Source organism: Ptiloglossa arizonensis, chromosome 9 (assembly GCF_051014685.1).
Source record: "Ptiloglossa arizonensis isolate GNS036 chromosome 9, iyPtiAriz1_principal, whole genome shotgun sequence".
NCBI classification, from domain to species: Eukaryota; Metazoa; Arthropoda; class Insecta; order Hymenoptera; family Colletidae; genus Ptiloglossa; species Ptiloglossa arizonensis.
This window is the reverse complement of record NC_135056.1, coordinates 11,195,186-11,215,735: the sequence shown is the minus strand read 5'-3', so window position 1 is coordinate 11,215,735 and position 20,550 is coordinate 11,195,186. Positions and strand designations below refer to the sequence as shown.

The 20,550-nt window shown below is 45.9% G+C and overlaps 1 protein-coding gene across 6 annotated transcripts in view; it reads right to left on the bottom strand.

Annotated features, from left to right (window-relative positions):
- Rbp6 (RNA-binding protein 6) overlaps positions 1 to 20,550 on the bottom strand; it is a 1,213,208-nt gene that overhangs the window by 719,005 nt on the left and 473,653 nt on the right. The window contains exon 1 of one of the 6 annotated variants that reach the window (XM_076319896.1): positions 16,704 to 16,723. The exons of the other annotated variants lie outside the window; for them this stretch is intronic. The gene's annotated coding sequence lies outside the window, so the exon portion shown is untranslated. Of the gene's footprint in view, positions 1 to 16,703; positions 16,724 to 20,550 lie in introns of those variants that run through there. 6 annotated transcript variants of the gene reach the window in all.

Here is a 20,550-nt window from a genome sequence, read left to right as displayed (position 1 = left end):
CGCGAGGAGGATTACACAGGTGTCTCGAACGATTTCGGCGCGGTACGGGCAGCCAGACCCGTCTCGTCCCGGAGTTTCGATCTCGGAGTGCAATTAGTTACAGAGCGCTAAGGGGATTCTTGAGAGCGCGCTCGGCTTGCTCTTCGATCGCGGGGCAAAAAGCCGGCGAGTCGCGGGTGTTTTACCTCACCGGGCCGGAACGAGCGGTAAGGTCGAACTGTCCGTGGAAAAACACGAGCCACGGGGCGCTGTAACTCGGGATTCCGCGTCCGCGGGAGAAACATCCTAGCCGTGTCCGTAGGTGCGCGATCAAAGGGAGTTCCAGCGGCAGGCTTAACAAGGCATCTGGCTAACGTAATAATGGTTTTTGCGCTCGCAGCCTCTGCGGTTGGCGGAGCGTGTCCACGCATCCGCGGCTACTTGTCGACCGTGTTTCTTAACCGTGGCCGATGTAACTTCCACCGGCCACGCAGTGAGTTATCGTCCCGCAGTACCGGAGGTCCTGCTATCTCGCGGACGAATCTGCGGAATTTATTGCCCGCAGCCGCGAATGATACGCAATTATGGTTCTTTACGGATACACCCGGACCCTAAGATCGTCCGGACGGCACCTCGGTCACGCAGCGTTGGACGAAACCCGGTTACCCGCCTTTTGGTCCAAGCCCTGGGTGTCCAACCACTTACAGATGATTAGGTATCATGGTTTTCGAGTTGATCGATTAGAAGATGGGGAATATAGACATCTAGTTGGTCTAACCTTGGGTGTTTAGACACTTATAGATGATTAGGTATCATGGTTTTTGAGTTGATCGATTAGAAGATGGGGAATATAGACATCTAGTTTCATGAAAAGTGCAAATATCTCTGGAGGTTTTGACTTAGGATCGTAGAATAGTTTCTATCTTTTGATCTAATGCTGGGTGCTTACTCGAAGGTGAAGGTCTTTCTCTCGAGGAGTCACTATATTCTATATATAGTGTTCACGGATGCCTAGATCATAGTTCTGAAGTCTAACTGCCTAGAGCACAGAGCAGGGTATTTAACTCCTTGACGCTTCTATTAGAAAGGTTTTGACCTACTCCTACTTTCACTGAGTGTCTACTCAAAGGTCCTTTGCTTGCGGAGTCGTTATCGATGATACGAGGTCTTGAACATTGAATCTTGAACATTTTCTATGTACAGAAAAGTTCTGTACATAGAGCATGATTCTGAATCCTATCGTGCCTGGACCATGGTTCTGAAATCTAAAATGCCTGGACCATGGTTCTGAAATCTAAAATTCCTAGACCATGGTTCTGAAATCTAAAATGCCTAGACTATGGTTCTGAAATCTAAAATACCTAGACTATAATTCTGAAATCTAAAATTCCTAGACCATGGTTTTGAAATCTAAAATGCCTAGACCATGGTTCTGAAATCTAAAATACCTGGACCATAGTTCTGAAATCTAAAATACCTAGACCTATTAATCCAAAGATCACGAACAAAAATATCTACTGCCTATAGAAGCCATCTGTAACAATAGGGTTTGACTTGTTGGAATGGATCTCTCGCCTTTTGCTTACTGCCGAGCGTCTACGCAAGAGGCTCGCACTTGGAGAGTCGCCATCGAAAATACGAGCTCTCTTGCGCGAGCATCGAAGACAAATTTCGCGCGCAGCCCTCGTAGGTGCCTAGACTATGATCCTGAACTCTACCGATCCGCAGATCGCGAGCAAAAATATTTACTCCCATAGAAGTTACCTCTATCGAGAGGATTTGACTTGGAAACTTGGACCAGATCTCCCGCTTTTAGCCTAATGTTGAACGTCTGCTCGAGAGTCTAGCTTTTGGCGAGACGTCATCGAGGATATGGTCTCTTTCGCGCGAACATTAAAGAAAAGTTCCGTGCATTGTGTTCACGGGTACTCAGACCACAGTCCTTAACCCCATTAATCCTCTACCAGGGGGTTTCGACTCGGAGTGACCGATCCTCTCGTAATATTCGAAGCATCGAGAACAAGCACGGAGGATCCTACGATCTACTCTTCGGTAATTATTGGGTTGTTCGAAAAGTCATTTCGTTTTTTTTATTAGGTGAAAATGAGACACGATTTTTTTCGAGTGTACAAACATTTTACCAAATTATATATTATCCATTTTGGAAAACGAAATCACTTTCCGAACAACCCAATACAAGGTAGTTTACTCTTGGGTCACTCTTGCTGCCAAAGTTTGACGAAACGAAGAACCTCTATGATGAACAGCTGCTCTCGAGATATCCAAATATTCGTGCGAAAAAGAGCTTAATTCTCGTTGGCTGCGTCCGCTGAAGAGTCGAGAGTAAACATGTCGAGCGGACACCTAGCATAACAGTCGCAAAGCTACGAATTGTCACGCGAGACTCGACTGACGGTGACGAAGGAAGACGCGCGAGATGAAACAGATCCCCGTCGTTGAACTGAGACGTTGAACGGGCTAAAAGGTGTCAGGCAATGAATCTCCTCTGATCGATGCTTTGTTGAATTTTATGTCCGGTTGTAATGGGACGGGTGTGATTTCAATATCTCGCGAGCGGCCGTGCTGCAAAGTCATACCAATTCGCAGTGAATTATTGGCAAGTGTCGGTGGAATTTATTGTGGGGATTGGATCGGCTATCGTCTATGTATAGCGGTTGCGTAGACAGCAGTAAGTCATTTTCAAGTTTCTTCGAAACGATCCGTGGCTAGGTTATGGTTGGTTTAAGATTGCGTGTGCAGAGTCCGAAGTACTCTGGTGGATTCGATCGATGTGCAGCCACCGAGTGTTCGAACGTTATACTATTCTATTATTTCGGTAGGTGATTTTCTAAATATGAATCTTTCTGCTTCTTCGAATAGCGTACTGTTACATCGTGGCGAAAAGAATAGTATGTATCACCGTAGGATCGAACAGGACAAAGTAACATTATTCGATTCGTTTTTTCCCCGGTTACGTTATTCAATTTACAACCACGAATCCAGGCCCGAATTACGTTTCAATTCGCGAACTCACGGGTGGAGTGTACCATTCGGAATCCACGATCCGGTCGCAGCGAGAAATTAATCGAATCGAATAATTTCACGTAAGGTCCGCTCGCTCGGTTATCGCGTCGCGACACAAGCGACGGCGCGTTCGACGTTTTTAAACGTTCTCGGGGAGCAGATATTTCAGAGGGAACGTTAGATCGAGCGATTGCATGCATTAACGTCAAGTCGTCGCGGCCGCGAAATAACTCGCGGAGCTCTCTATTCATCCGGCCGTAATGCCGCCATCAATTCCGAGAGTTATTCGAGGCTCGCCGGTTTATCCGGTGCTCGATCGGGACCAGGTGGAGGGCGCGCGGTCGTTAGAACGTTTCTTATCGCGGCGGGCCAGTCGGCGTCGTATCAGAGCCGGCTCTACGGGCATAATAAAACCAATTAGGCGTAGCGCGAAAAACGGGAAGACCAAAGGGAGACGAACGAGGCGGAAGAAAATCGGCCGGGCGCTATTGGCGGGACTCCAAATCAATTTAAAAAGTTCGCGCCCTGCACGCTCGCGATTTCGCGGCGTATAAATCGCGAATACCGGGACTCGCTCGCCGTGGAACCCGGAACCGCCTTTGGAACTTCGCGGAACGGAATTTCGACTGTTCGAAAGAGAAAAGAACCATTGTTAACCATTGGTAACCATTTTTCGATCGCGTAGAGTGGAAAACGAGGAGGACGACGTTTTTGTACAATGCAATAGGTTACCGTTGTCCTTACCGGTGCACCGATCAAAAAATCGATGTACGAGAGTACATCGTTTCGATTCTCTCGAGACGGGAAACAAATGGGGGAATTTGTTCAATAGAATTTCGAATACAATCTTTCATCTTTTTAATACACGGAAAAATTTTTGCAACCTATCATATACTAGGAAAAGTAATAGTTTTCTATTACTGAATTTACATTATATGTTCGTATTACTTTTTCCCAAGGTACCTAATGTATTATATTTTACTATTTCGATAGTGTACTCGAGAACCTTATAACCTATCGATACATTAATATTCAATCTTCCTCATTTTCCACTCTTCGACTCACGTTGCATATTCATCGTTTCTTTCCCAAGCTACCCTATTATATTGGATCGTTCGAAAAATCATTCAATTCTCCAAAACGGAGAATACGTAATTAAATAAAATGTTTATACACTCTAGAAAAATCGTGTTTCATTTTCACCAAGAAAAAAAAACGATCCCAATACTTTACCATTCTATGGGTGTAGCCCAGCACGTTTAATTCAAAGCCTAGATATTTATTCCAAGACGATATTGTAATTCGCGAGTGTCGAGCGACACGAGACCTCCGTTATTAATTTCTCACTTGGGCCATTTGTGCGCGAAAATGTTTCAAGGTGTCTTTTGCGCCCATAGGGTAACGCAGCGAGGCGCGCGGTGCACGGTGCAGTGCGGTGCAGTGGGGTGCGGAACCGTGGAATCTCCGAGGCGAACCCGGCGAGTCATTATCGCGAATCGACCGGTGTAATGACAAGTGGAAAAGAGCCGGTGCCAGAAGCGATAGGGCCGGCGCACCGGTGTCGGCCGGAACAATTAAACTCGCTTCATAATTTCTCGGGGCCGGGGCTTAATGAGAAATGCGCGTTCACCGTGATGGATCGATCCACCCGTGGCTCGTTCCATGACTTCGCTCGCGTGCGAAACGAAAGAGAAAGGAGACAGATCGTCGAACGCCCGTCGAGACTTTTGCCACGCGAAGAGACAAGGTTACGCGATTCCCTGTCAGAAACCAGAACGAAGGTTATGTATGCACGTAGACGGATCGAAAAGTTTCGCGCTTACGCCCATGGTGAAACAATTCCGTTGCCTCTCGTCGCTTTCGAACGGATTTAATGGGAATACGTCGGCGGGCTAGACACGATGACTTTGACGAGGCGTCTCGCCGCGATCCGCGCGGCTCGCCGGGAAATTTACTTGGTTATTCTATTAGGTGGCGTAATAAGTTCCGATTTCGAAGACGCGCGCCGTTTCCACGGACGATATCTCGCGTTACTCGCGGAGAGACCGCGATTCGCGCGAATTGGAACACTACCGCGGAGTATTCTACACCAGAGGAGTACGAACGATGTCAGAAGCGATACGAGTGGACAAGTTTGTCCGTATTGCGTTTAAAACGTAACGATGAACGGTTCTTCGTTTTTGGATCGAAGTATAAACGCAGCACGATCATCGAGAATATTTTTATACCGAGTACCAGTATCGCGGGTATCGTTAAAAATTATTCCGAAAAATTTCTACGCTGAAATATTGCGATATAGGTATATTCTTATTGCTCCGGTTACCATTGTACGTTCGTGTCTTCGGTTCGCGTTTAACCAAGATCTAAACAATCGGGGGAATTTTGATCGATTAGACACCTAACCGATTAGATGTCACGAGCGTAGCAAGCACGAGCGAGATGTTTCGGGACAGAGTATCGTTTGTACGATAGCAAGGACGTGATGTTTCGAAGCACAATATTCCCCAAGAAGATACCTTCGAGAAAACGTCATTTAAATAAAGAAAACTTACGTAAAGTAGTTCTGGCTATAAACATCGCGACGTTACGCGTGACTCCGTGTCTCGAATCATACTGCCAGGGGAGGAAAATTAAACGAAATTGTTTCCAAAATCATGGATCGTTTAATATCCGTTGCAAGGGGTTCGTGAAATTCACCCTTAAATGATAATTTTAGCCCGAATAAACAAACTCGGGAGATTATTCGTGTATGGGGTCGTAGGAACGATCTCGCGCTATGAAATATCTCGTCCATGATGTACGAACGATCTCGTGTCGCGAAATATCTCAACCGTGATGTCGCGCAAACGATCTCGCGTCGCGAAATATCTCGTCCGTGATGTCGTACGAACGATCTCGCGCTACGAAATATCTCGTCCACGATGTCGTACGAACGATATCGCGCCGCGAAATATCTCATCCACCAAAGACGAGGCGGTTACGCTAGCGAACACGTCCGATGTTACGCGAAAGATCAGAACGACTTGGTTAGCGTGCACGTTGTCAGCTTGGAATTGTCTCGGAATTAACGTTCGAGGCTTCGTTCTTCCCTTCTCTTTATCGCGTACCTTAGCCGCTCGTACGGAGCTAATGTTAGCTTCGCGAACCGTATAAATTTCTTTCCCGCGTCAATTCCAGGCATCGACTGTACTGCGTTGTACAGTCCGTACCATAAGAACGCGTCGGTGATATCTTCGAAATTTGGCACCAACCGAAGTAGAGACCTTAATAATCTAAACGTACACGGTTCTCTCGAATACGCGTTGACTGAGTTTCTTTCAGATTCCATTCTATCGTATTTTGAAAATTGCCCATGAATATTCTAGGCAAACGCAAGGTTGATGATTGAGTAATTTTTAAAAAAAATTTCTAACAGGTCAAATTGACCCTATCGGTAGTTCTAGTGTTAAAATTAAGAATCCAATGTATCACAGCGATACGATTTCCACGGAGAAAAATTGATAGAAAGCGTACCAAGAAGACGTAAAGCTAATATTGCTAATGGAGGAGATTAGACTCGCTATTAGGGTTTCATATGTATACTCGGTTCGTATCAAGTTCTTTTTACGAAAAAGATCATATTAATAAAAATATCAGCGACCCGGTTTCGCGAGACAGACCGTATCTCGCGTTTCCCTTCGCAGTCTCGTCTATGGCCCTCCTCCGGTTAAGTTTACGAATGCAATAAAAGCTCGGAGCGTGGCCCTTGAGACCATCGTCACAGTTAATAACCTTTTAACGATGTCGCGATGCAGGTTCAATCGCACGGTCCCGTTTTGTTCGGCGAAAGTTAGGGCATCCGGCCTACGGCTGTTCCAAGATCGTCGCAAATATTTAAGACGGTTCTCCGGCAAGTTCCCTCGTTCGCGATGTAGGAACGACTGCCACCTTTTGTTAACCGTCCCACCCTCCCCGTACCCGTCACGGTACCCTTCCCACCCCTCGGCCGCCCCTTCGGTCGCCCTTTTCTTCAACTTTCCCGTTTCCCGTGTCGCTCGTCTCGTCCGAAATTTCTCATCGTTGATCGCCGAGCGAAAAGGAGGAAAGTTTTCCCTCTTCAAGTTTTAAGTAGCTACAGCGTCGACCGCTATCGCCGCCTCTGTCTTCAAGGCTGCGCCATTGAAGACAGAGGAATCGCCGCGAGGGGGCCCAGAGGGGGCATTGTTCTTCGAGGGTAATTTACATGGGCATTTTTTTTTCCCCTATGCAGCTACCGGTGCACAATGGTGCCAGTGGCTCGGTCGAGAAGCGAAAGAGTAGGCGAGGAGAGAAAGAGAGAGATAGAAAGAGCGAGCGAGCGAGCGAACGAGCAAGAGAGAGAGAGAGAAAAAGAGAGAGGACTAGCGCGGCGAAACGAGAAGAGGTTGTTGAAGGGAGCAGAGTTGAAACAACAAAACCACCGCGAGCAGCGAACCGGCAAACCAGCCAGCCAGCTAGCCAGCCAACCAGACAGCTACCCAGCCAGCCGGCCGATTGCTAACCGTGAAGCCCATGCCGCTCGCACGAGGCTAAGTTTACTTTGCGAAACTTTTGCGTGTTACACGGAGCTTGCCCACACGCGGATTCGCTCGGCAATGACGCTTAAACTTGACGCGGAACATTGCCGCCGACAAAGCGTGGAACGCGCGTGTATTTTCTAAGCAGAGGGACCACGGTGGCAGACCGAAACGAATTTTTGGCAAATGTTGCGGATGAACGCCGAGTCGCGAACTGTTTGCGCAGGAAGTAATAAATGTTTGGAGACGAACGGACCTACCTCACCGTCGCGGACATTGTACGTCGCGATACCGTCGCGACGAAGACGCGACGAGGGGAATTTATTTCTTTCTATCTCTTTTTTTTTTCTTTTTTCTTTTCTACGCGTTTCGGATTCCTCGTTCGTGCGGATCTGATCGGAGAATTACGTTTCTACGGTTCGTGGCGATGTTGATCGGTCGAGTTACGGTGACTTTTCGAGTCGAAATGATGGTGGTTCGATGGGGGAAGAATCTTTGAAGCGTTTCGAATAGTTTCGAGTCGTTTTCAACGTTGGTTTGGTTCGATTCGATTATAGATCAGGTTTGATAGCGGTACAGTGACTCTTATATTACTGTACGCGTGTATTCTTTTTTAAACGGTGCAACAAAGATGTTATTACTACTATTAGTATATTTTCTATAGTATATTTTCTATAGTAACTATTGTCGATATTTATCCGAGGATGCTACGTCTGCATCCAAAATGACAATTAAATTCAATCTATTTACCACGGAACAAACACTCGTTCACCCTCCGTAACTTCGGAACGTTTTCCCCCTTCATTTTTCATCGGACAACTTCACGACGCAAAATGCAGAGATACCCGGAGTTACGAACGCACAAACCGATACGCGAGCTCTCAAGACCAAGATCGATAGGTTAAGTCGATAATGCGTACCCCGTACCCCGTGTCTACGTCATAAATGTACACTTATGTACATATAATACTATTCCTCCCCCATGGATACTTTGTTTCGTACCGTACGCAACATCGCCGTTCGCGAAGCGAAGATTTATTATTATTATCATCATCGTCATCATCATCTCGAGACGAGGCAGCCATTAAACCTAACCTCGATATTTCGACGCCAACCGACGACGCGCGGCGCCTCGCGTTAAAGTGCCCGAGACCGAGGAAATCGCGGTTCTATTTGCGGACGTCCCCCTCCATTTTTCGATACATCTTCTCCAGCCACCGGTGCATCTCTTCCCGCGCTCGACTCTGATCGTTGTTTCTAATAACGATTCCCGCGAAACGGAAACGGAAATCTCGCGTCCCGCGAACAAATGCATCCGGGTACGCGCGAGCGTCAATGGAGGTCACCCGTCGCGGCACGACTTCGATGCAAATCTGGTACCGGGATTCCCATTTCCATCGGCGCGGCTCCGCTCGAGCGGTACGCCGCGTTCCTACGAGTTCCAGCTACGTTTTCCGGCGTACGAACCTCCCCCTCTCTCCCCTTTCATTCCCCTACCACGCTCCTGACGCGCCCGCGTTCGCGCGAGCAAACACGCGAATACGTGCCCTGGCCTCGATGCTCGCGAGAAATGGATCCAGCTCGCTACTACGCAAGCAACACGGCAATAAACTTTATTGCGGGAATGCATTAGATCGAATACGTTGCACACCTCCCGTCCCGCCCAAATGACGCGGTAACCCAGGGAGAGGTGGGGAGGGGAGAGCGTTACGAGCTCGATAAACTCGAGCGCGCACACCCGGACCTCGAAAGGGTATTTTGTTTTTTTGTTTCGGGGAGGATCGAAAGGATCGATTTTTTTTTTTTTTTTGGTTTTTATATTTTCGACTAAGCAGTGTCCGGTACTAGGGCGTCGATTCGCAACGGAATTCGTAAACGCGAAGTTACGGGGGTTCGAAGCCGATTGGTAGCGTGTAGGTTAGGTGGGTTTTGGAGTGCACAGAGTGTTTTGGATTAAGAGTTTAAGGATACTATTGGGTTGTTCGGAAAGTCATTTTGTTTTCCAAAATGGAGAATATGTAATTTAATAAAATGTTTATAGGCTCTGAAAAAAATTGTGTTTGATTTTCACCGAAAGAATGAGATTACTTTCCGAACAATCCGATAAAATCGAGAGCAGATCTTATGGAAGACTCGAAAGAAGAGTTTAAACTTCCGGTACCGGGTGCGAATGGGATATTTGTAGCGAAAGTCGAGTTTCTTTAATGGAACGATTCTACTTATCGCGTATGCGAATTCTACGTGAGAAAATATAAATATGAAATTTTTTTCCTGGCTTTCTCGAGGACCCCTGGCAAAAGTAGATCTTTGTATCTAATTGATGACTTTAGGTTAAATTTTTAACTTAAATAAAATACACTACAATACACGGTTTCTCTAAAAGAAAAGAAAAACCTCGGACACTTTTGACCTAGAAAAAAATTAATATTTGGTGAAATAATTATTTGAAGAATAATGGGGTGGAACGCGACTACGTTCGAATTGCTCTGTAGCTTGTATGATAATAACCATGGTCGATCGATGTGAACGATTGTAATTAATTTTTAATTTTTATAGGTGTCTTTATTCACTTCTCCGTACAAAAAATCCTCTCCAAAGACTTACAAATACGCAAGAAAAATCCCAGACTAAAATACCCGGTTTCCCCAAAAAAATAAAAAATAAAAATAAAAACCTCGGATACTTTTGACCCGGAAAAAAGGAAGTACTCGGCACGCCATGCCGCGTGTCTCGCGGCAATCCTACTCGCGACCCCCTCGCCGCGATTTTCGTCCCGGTCGCTTGTAGCTTCTCTAACCTCGTGAAATCGCTGCGGGGTTGCGGAGGAGCCGCGCGTTATCTGGCACCGTTGGTGCCGACTTTGGAGTGTCCTCTCGAGAAACAACCGATCTCTTCCACGCACAAAACTAAGTCTTTACCGCTTACGTCTTTCGACGAGAACTCCGATTCGCGCGTTTTCCTTCCCGCGTACTTACGAGCGCGTTTTATACGCCGTTGGTAAAATCGTCGGAACGATTTCTCCCCGTGAAGGGTAACCATCGCGTCTGTAAATTCCTCCTCCGAGGAGAACCTGGTTCCTATATTGGATATCGATTCTGCTAAATTTCATTTCGGATTCCCGAAGAACGCGCGTACAGGATCTTCGGTGAGGTAGCTCGGCGAACGATAGCAAATTCGTCGCTCCCTCCTGGTTACCAAAGTCCCCGGTTAACCGTAAACGGAGGAACCAACGAACGCGAGAATAAATCCCAGAGACCGATTCCGTGATCGTTCTCCGTGTCCCGGTGGAAGACACTGCGTCTCACTCGCGCGAGTACAGAGTCCGTCGATGTAAAGGACGAGAGGCGCGGATCAAGGAACCGTGGAGGGTGTACTCGTTGGCGGTAGCGAGAGTCGGAGATATCGAGTGGAACTTCATCGTCGAGAGGCGAAATTCGGCGATGGAAAAGGGCCGGGGTAGAGGCGAATGGGAATAAAAGAACGAGGTGGAGATGGAAAGCTACCAGGGGGAGGCGAGGGGTGGTTCTCGGTATTGGGGTAGGTGTAGGTAGGTACTATGTCGGGGCATAATAGAATAGATAGCGGATAGGCGGGAAGCCAGGCCCGGCGGTGCTTCGGGAATACTTTACCGAGCGTATAAACGCTATTTATGGCTGCATAAACCAGCGATAGGGGATATATAATACAGTCGCACACCTACGGGGGCCCTGGGCTGGTTCACCGTTCTCCAGGTCGCGCTGTATCTACGTGTATCTGCAGAGAACGATCGACAACACGTTCCACCGTCTACCCCCGGTCCGCTTCTAGCCCGGCACCTCTACTCTGCATTGATTTGCATGAGATTTCAAGCAGGGTTCCTTCTTATAAATCTACCCTCCCCCTCCGACACACCGTTCCCCGTTTCGTCCCCTCATCGACCGCCGGCGAAAGGAAACGAATCGACCACGGTCCCTCTCTTTCTTTCCTCCTTAGGTGCCGCGACGTACTTTATTCCGCGAACGATGCACTTCCCTCTGTCGTACGGATAGTGACTCCTCCCAGGCCACCTTTCCCACCGTGAACGGTGGGTCTCGGTGTCTCGAGCGCACCCGAGGCAAGGATTTCGGGGTAAATCGCTCGGTTTAATTTTTCAACCGACGAGAACCCAGACCCGGAACGAAGCCCGCAGTCGAAGCTCGATCCTCCGTATAATCGTCCCGCATGACTGACCGATCTCAATCAGTGCGTCCCCGTTCGCTGCGTTTTACGAGAGGATTTTTCGCGGCCGAGTTTGCCCCATCGCTGCGTCGTTATCCTTTATTCCTCCACGGAGGAGATCCGAGCGACAAAGGAGAACCGTTCGAAACTCGCGGTAATGAAGAAGAACCGCTCCAACGATTTTATTCGCGGCATCCGAAGAAACCCGCGTCGATACCGATCTCGAGTCTCCGCGAGGACCACCATCCCTCGACGATCCTCGTTAACCCACCCTGTCGAAGCAACCGGGTACAAGTACCTTTGTCCGGGGTGTGACAAAGTACTCGATCGACAAATATTGCGATTAAATGGTAAACGGTCACTCGGTGGTTACTTTCGAGTCGATGTATATATCGATGTCTTTCAGATGTAAGGTGAATATTTGGGACAGAGAGAGGGACGAGTGCACTGGTGGGTCTTGTTTCGATCGAGAAGGTCCCGATTATCGACAGATTTTACAAGCATCTTTTCAAATTGAAAACTTTCAAATTGTCCAGAAAATAGTCAATTTCTGACAAGAATTGAATACAGGGATTTTGAAAATTTAAGAGAAAATTAAGATGATTAGATAGAGTTTAGAGTGTTCCAAGATAATACGAAATTGATATTACTGTAGAAAATTTGAATTGATACTTTAACTTGAGAGAATAGAGCATTTTATGGAACACAGAGAATAGATGTTTTTTTTTTTTTGATAGTATGATAGTGGAAAATTGCGAGTGTCGTGATTTACTTTTCAATTCGATCAAGTTTGACACTTCACCGACACATCCTTCTCGATTGATACATCGTATCGGATAATTTCTAAACATTCACAAATCCCCGTGTATTACCGAAAATTCGATACCTCCGTGGAATATTTTTCTCGCGAATACCAAACAATTCTCGAATTTCACGAATCCCCGTTTTACATCCAAGAATTTGATACCTCAACCACGTGTGCTTCCCCGCAGCAACTGTATTTTACTCGTAAATTTTACAAATCCCCCGTTCGATGGATTCCCCATTCTTCTCGCGTGCACCGTATTCGATAATTCTTAAATTCACGAATTCCCCCGTTCGTACCTCGAATTCCATACCTCGGTGTTCTTCACCCGGACACGATACTTAATCTCCAAATTTCGAAAATCTTCATTTATCACCGAGTACTCGAAACTCGGTTCTCGCGAGCGAACAATCGAGAATGATTTATTATTCGAGTAGGTCGCGCAAAGTAACGAAGTAAATTCGACAATATCGGTCCTGTTGAAAATTCTCGAGTCCTAATCCGGAGGTTCCTTCTCGTTGGAGGGGGGGAGGGGTCTCCTGGTTCCTGAACCAGAAGTTTCATTCCGAGCGGGCCGTTCCGCGTTAGCGAAAGCGAGGCGGAAACGAACGAGGGAGTTTAAGTTCGGCACGCGAATGCGGCTCTCATCAATCTATCTTTCCGAGCCGGCGTCTGACAGTCGTTTCGAATGCATTTAACCCCTCCCCCGTCCCTCTCCCCGTCCCCCCTGCCGCAAGAGTTCTGACTTCTATATATCCGTGAACGTTACCCGACCCGATCCTCCTTACACGACGAAGTGAACTCGCCGTAGGAAATTACTCCGCCTTCCTGCTATCCGGAGACAGAGACGGCCACCGGATGATTTGTCGAAAAATATCTCCCGTCACGATGAAATTCGATGGGATTTATTAAGACGAAATTACGCGAACGTTGTCGCGCGTGGTTGTACACAACCACCGTGACATCGAGGGAAGAGATTCGTCACGGGACGGTCGTTCGTCGCGAGTAATTTTCTTCTTCTTCTTCTTCTTCGTATTTGTTACACGATTGCGAGAAACCTCGAACTTGGATTGTCTCGTCGGTTGCTCTTGACGAACTAGTGTCGTCGCTGGAAGTATGAACGATGAAATTCAATCGATCGTATTGGATCGTTCGGAAAGTGATTTCGTTTTCCAAAATGGAGTATATGTAATTTAATAAAATGTTTATACTATCTAGAAGAATCGTGTTTCACTTTCGCCAAGAAAAGGAAATGACTTTCCGAACAACCCGATAGATGTGTAATACTTCATTGTCGAAATGGACTCCTTAGGTTTCTACAGAATGATTGTTGACTGAATGCTTACGGTATGTTGATCGAATGTTTGATACCGAATGATGTCTCATTATAGAAAGAAAAACGAACGACCATGGAACGAAGAACGATCAAGGAACTATCTGATTGTACGTATGTACCTTGGTTCGGTGTATGTTCCTATTGGTAAATCGATTTGTCGGAGAAATGGACATGGTTGTGCGCGATTGGGTTAATTTTGCGTGGAAGAAGGAGAAACACGAAGTAGGAATTTTTCCTTCACGATGTTGACCTAGAGTTTGATGTAGTATCGTTAATAAAAATTGAAAATTTGGAAAAAGGTCCTTTTTATCCTTGTAGATATATTTTAACTATCCAGAAATCCCAGGTTACGATCACCGTGGACAGGTAATGATAAATTCGAAAAATTGCAAACTGCACGTTGATCAGAGGACAGCCAGTCCAGTCCTAAACTAGCGTATTCCAAGAACTCATGTGTGCACGTTTCGGCAGTGTTTTCAATCCCCTCTGAATTTACTGCACGTTTAACGATGTTACACGTAGATGCGAATGTGTCGCGATAATCGTAAAAGGTGTACCGCTCGAACCACGAAGGAAAGAAGAACAACGGTGGGGGAACTCGTTTGATTATTTTAATTCCGAGTGAACCTATATCGTATGCGTTCCAGTTTCTCCCACGTTGAAAGTTAACGCAGCAATCTCTCCCGTTCCGATCCCGGCGCGCAACTTTTCAATTCCTCTCCTTCGGATCGGCAACCAATTACATTCTTTTCTTTTCGCGCCGATCCCGTCGATCCCGTCCGACTGTGCAAAAATAACTAGAACAGACACGGTTTCCGTTCGATGGAGGTATTCCAAAGAAAATATCTTTCCAGTTTCTTTCCACCGACCTCCGCCCACCACTCGTCCACGCGTTACTTGGAATTACTAATCGATTTCTGGTATTCCCACGTGCGCACACACGGGGTCGGCCGGCGTGGCTAGGGCACCCGGGAAAGATACATGGAAGTTGCAACGAGGGTAACTCGGCCCGCGCTGATGGAAAATCATTGCTTCCTGTTTGAAAAGCCTGGCGCTCGAATGAAACCGGCTTCTTTCTCGCGGTGCATTTTTGTAATTGCGCGGAATCTCGTCGATGGGATCGTATCGATTCCGCGGCCGGAACCAGGTCAATTCGATGTAAAATTCCTGGGTCGTTGGGCGGCTCTGTGCGTACCTGTGTCTATGTGTGCACGTACGTGTGTGTGCGTTACGCCGATTAAAATCTCACCTTTAATTATTTCCGACGGATTTCGACCGCTCGTCTGCGACGACTCGAACCAGTCGTGTTCCAACGTCTACGCGACCGCTCTTCGTCGCGACTCAATACCGATTCAACGCCATTATAATACCTAATTAGCCACTCGCGAGACTCCGAGCATTAGTCGACGATTCGGGGACTAGTTTCATGCCCCACCCGCGGCCACCAACGACGAACTTCCACGGAGGAACCGGGTCGTTGGCGAATTAATTATTTCGCGTCATGCCTCGTACCGCCACGATGTTTATAGACATCTTGGATATCGTCTTAGGTACCGTCCTCGTCCTCGTCCTCGTCGTCCATGGCGCGCCACTTTCAGTTTATTCCCCCTCGGGAATCCTCGCCATTTGGCGCTCTCTGTTCGGTTTAATTTTATTTCGTCCCGTTTAGAGCCAGCGGAGCCATCCGCGATTCGTCGGATCCTTTTGACGTGCAGATTTAATCGCCGTTGCATTTTATCCGCGAGTCTCTCTCTCTCTCTCTCTCTTAACCGGGTTCTGCCTACTTTTTTCTCTTTGTAGTTGCTGAGAGAGACTCCAAAGAATCGCCGTGAAAGGATTGCGACGAAATTCGTGAGACCGGCGACGTTACAGGATTTCGAGGCCATTCTTCGCGAACGAACGCTCTTCGAGTTCGGTGACGTAATACTTTCGCAACGATGGATTAATTTCAATTTTTTGATACATGTACAGTGTATACTTGTCTCTAGAATTCTACCAGAGAGCAAATCTATTTTTTCATTTAGAGAGATTTTTGTTTAAAATGGCTAGAAACAGTTTTGGTATCAAAAGGATAATGTCTTTTCAAGGTAATTGTTTTCGTGTACACCGTGGACAAGATAGTACCACTGCGATCGAATAAATTATACTCGAGAAGATTCCTATTCCACGGAAGAACATAAATAAATATACAAAGTTCGTAATTGGCGTGTTATATAGTTTCACCGAAGAAAAATCTCAAATGTCCCCCAATTTTCAAAGGGTTCCGAACTAGGTAAATCCTTTAAGTCGATTGCGAGGGAGCGAGACGAACGAAAATACAAGTTTCGACCCACTTTTCTTCGCTATTTAATTATCTCCGTTCCCAACGAATGGATGAAAAATTCAGACGACGGGGGGGGAGAGGGGAAAAAAAAAGTAAACGTCGCGAATATTCTGTTATGAGTAATTAGATCTAATTGCCGCGATTCAGCAGAGGCTACAAAGAATTCGTTAACGTTCCCCCCGGCTCGAGAGAGGTCCATTTACTTTGATTATTTGCCACTTTGCGAAATAATTAACGCACGGGGATGTAGTAATGTGTATCATTTCTTAATATTATTCGTTTCGCGATATTTCGCGATAAAGGGCCACCGGTGCTGAAATGCGACGTAATCTCGCGCGTTACAACGTATTCACTTAAAATGCGAACGTTGAGTAATGAAAATCGGTAATGGAAAACCCTGATGTTCTTTATGCGCCGACCCTTTCCCCGTGAAAACGAAACTGAGTGACTTTTGTGCAATTTTGCTATATACGGAGAAATTATATACTTTATATGTATACATACTTGTACGTATCCACGTTACGATCACCTTCCAGAACTTACTCGCTAGAACGGGTAACTCGATTTCGATAAATTGCGTTATCGTTGCTCACCTGAAACAAAAATGGAAAACAATTATTCAGCGTCGTTCGCGTTATTTCATGTTTGGAAATTAGAATTTTCAGTTACAATCTTATTCAGCGAATTCTCTTCGTCGAATAACGATTTTCTAAGCATTTGTGCACACGGAATGAATTGTTCTTAAATATCGAGTGAATCGTTTCAAATTTGAAGCTTGAATTAAAAGGTTATACTCCCACCCAACGAGTCACTCGTATCTTAAATGTTGATTAACCGCTTGTACGTTTAAACAACACCTTAAGGGTGGTAAACGTACCTCAAAATGTGAGTCACGCTAACGGATGATTAATTATGCGCCGAGTTTGTTGATATTTACGCGGAACAATCGTGGAAAATTAAGTGGACTTGTGGCAGGAAGAAACGACAGCAACTTCGTTCTCGAATATTGTGTTCCTTCTGAATTGAAATTTCTTTAAATCTCAGTATTGACAACTGGAAGGACGAATTCAAGAAACTGAAAATTGTACGCAGACACACGTACGTTGCACCTCGTTGTTTAAAAACAAAACGTACGAACAACTCGAAGATTCAAAAGTGCACTCGTCCGTCTTTCGAAAACACTAAAATCTTCAAAATTCCCCAAGAAAAATTAAATATTTTTCTCAAACGTTTCGAGCGGTTTCCTCGCGTTCGTTTCGACGCGCAACTCAATCGAGTAACCTACATTTACAGAAACCCTTTTTCTTTCCATTTGTTTAATTACGCGGCTTACTCGAATCTCTCGTGTACCGCGGATGACCGAAGGAAAACGGGTCGGAACGTTTAATAAAAATATTAACCTTGCCGGTATCGTTCTTATTACAGAAGTTCGTTGCAAATTTATTTTCCCTCTCTCTCTCTTTCAAGAAAAAAAAAAGAAAAGAAAGAAAACAACCACTCGAGCGTAATGCAAACCGCGAAAGATTATCCGAATCTAAAAATATCGCGAATACAATAACCGGGAGAGATTGAATCGCTGCGAGCGGTATAATTTTTTACTTCGCCGCTTTCCAATTACGTGGCATAAGTGTAAGTCAATACGTTCAACGATCCGACGGCCACGAGAGGATGAAACAATGGAGCCCCGTAATTTCTCGACCGCCTTTTAATCGCGGTTCGCTACTCTCTCGTTCTCTCTTTTTTCCCTCTTTTTCATTCTCCCTCACCCTATTTATCTCTCTTGCTCTTTCTTCTTCCCCTATCTATCCCTCTCGATCACTCTCTCTCTCTTTATATATATATATATATATTTATCTCTCTCCCCTTATCTATTTTTCTCACTCTCTCTCCCTATCTATCTCCCTCTATCCATCTTCTAGCTCTCTCCGCCTCTATCCATCTACTCGCTCTCTCTCCCTGTCCATCTCTCGCACTCTCTCCTCCTATCTATTTCTCCCTCGCTTTCCTCCTCTTCCCCTGTTTATCTCGTAGCCGCGAAATCTCGCGAAACTATGCGCGCGGAAGGACGCGTTTTAATCTCGGGCCGGCCGCTTAAAAACTCGGAACGTAAGAGCGTGGATCGCGTCGCTATCTCAACGGTTAGATCGGCGTATTCCAGAAGCGGAATAAAACTTCTATGAAATTTAATAAGTTCCTTTGGGGGAGGCCGTAAGTTTCCCCGAGCGACGGAAACAAGCGGCCCCGGTCTTTGCGCGCGCGGCCCCGAGCCAGCGGCGCGGGCCGAGTCGCTAAATTTAGGGACGTCCCTTTACATTCGCGCTAGAGTCCAATTTATCTAGTTTACAGAACCTATTAAATCGGGAACACGGTTACTCCGCGTGGCTGTGTTTTATGAGGGCCCGTCGCTGTCCCGGGCTGAATAAAATTCTCCTCGCCGCGCTAACGCGCTTTCATTTATATAAGGTGTCACGTAATAACTGCTACAATGTCCATGGAAATAAATCTACGTGTTGGAGGTAATCGGTAGCTTGGGAACGAAGTTCTTTTGTTCGGGGGTTTTGTCTTCCGAATAAGTGAGAGTTTCGTAGGTGCATATAGTAAGACGCTCGATCTGCACCGAGGAGATCCTTCCGCGTGTCTCGACATCCTGTAGAAAAACCTACCGAGTTGTTTAAAAAGGGAACCACGTAGCTCGACCTATTTACGTAGCGTTCTATACCTTTGGAAAATATTCTTTCCGCTAACGGGAGAATTTTAGCATTTACGCGGGGAATCTTCGCGGACAAAGCAATCGGTATGGTTTATGGATCCGTGATGGTGGTGGTATTGTAAAAATGTCAAAAATATGTAAAGAATATTTTAATTTCAAGCACGAATTAATTCTTTCGTTTCGTTGGACAACGAAATGTTGAAAATGGGGTCGAAAGTCGCACCGATTCCTCCTACAGTACCCTCTACAATTGATACAATTTCTAAGGAAAATTTCTTGAAAAAAGCTCCCTGTGAGAAATAAATTGTTCTCATTTCCAGGATATATTCACTGCTTTTGAAGCATACTATAATCGAACGCGCGCGAGAGCGCACTCGATACTTTCGAGACATCGACGTCGACGTTATTTCGAATCTTTTCGAACGTAAACTTTTCGCGCCACCCGGATCGTTTATCGTTCGTTCGATCCTCGTTTCCGAATTCACGTCCACTTGGACGAAACGTTCGGAATAAATAAGCACAAGTGCCGAACAAATCCGCGGACGAGTATAAAACGTACCGCGGACGTGCTAATGGAAAAAGGTTGCGAGTATTAGGTAACTTCCACTACGCGAAGTTCGTGTTGGCACGTTTCAGTACTTTGGCGAATACCTTAGTGAAGGATGTGGGCGAAGTTTAAGCACATCTGATGCAAGAAGCTCGGGGAAACCGCAAACGCGGCGGAAGCAGTTAACCGAGAATTAAGATAGTTGTTGAAGGGCCCTTGTTTTTAATAATAAATTCCTTGAGCACGCGCCGAAGTACTTCGCTCGAGTGACTTATCTTTTCTTTCTTGTCGCCGCGGCATGTTCCCCGGCATCCTTCGTGTTTGGGGAGGCGTAAAGCGAGTCGTTTTGCGAAACTTGTTCCAGCGGAGCGTTCTTCGCGCGATACCGCGATAAAAGGCTCTCTCTCTCTCTTTCTCTCTTTTTCTCTCTCTCTGTTCCCAGATTCGCCAGATGGGCGATACCAGCCACCCGTCCTAAGCGAATATGTCAATCGATGCTACGAAAGGAAATAGATTCAGCGAAATGATAATGAAAGTTCCCACGGAAGCTACAAAGTGAAATTTAAATAGAATTTCTGCTACCTTGTGTTTATCGTGCAAAAGAAGAAGCTTCTCAGAGTCGGTGGATACTTTGTTCTTTTTAAATGGAAGATTGAATAATACCTCGGTTTTATCCGCGAAGGTAAAGACGTTGGATAAATCTTCATTGTGTACCACGTTTTACTTCTTCACGAGACGAAGTAGAAGATCTTGGAGAGACCGTTTTATCGCAACGATACTTTACGATGTCGATGCGCGTACGCTGTCTACCAAACTGCTCATTTAGTTTTGTATCATTTTCGGAATAAATACTATTTTCTTCTTATCTTCGTCCTGAAATAGTGTTTTCGTTTCTTCAATTTCGGTGAAAGAGTACTGATTTACATCAGACGGTAGTACGTTATGTAAATAAATTTTTTGGGAAATATTTACCGTGCTTGCTGGTATCTCCATTCGCTAAATTTGAGCGCTCGAGGAAAATCCTGCACAATGTTTCAAACACTGGACGTCGAGCAATTGTTGTTGCCAAAGTAGACTTATCATCGCTGTACAGA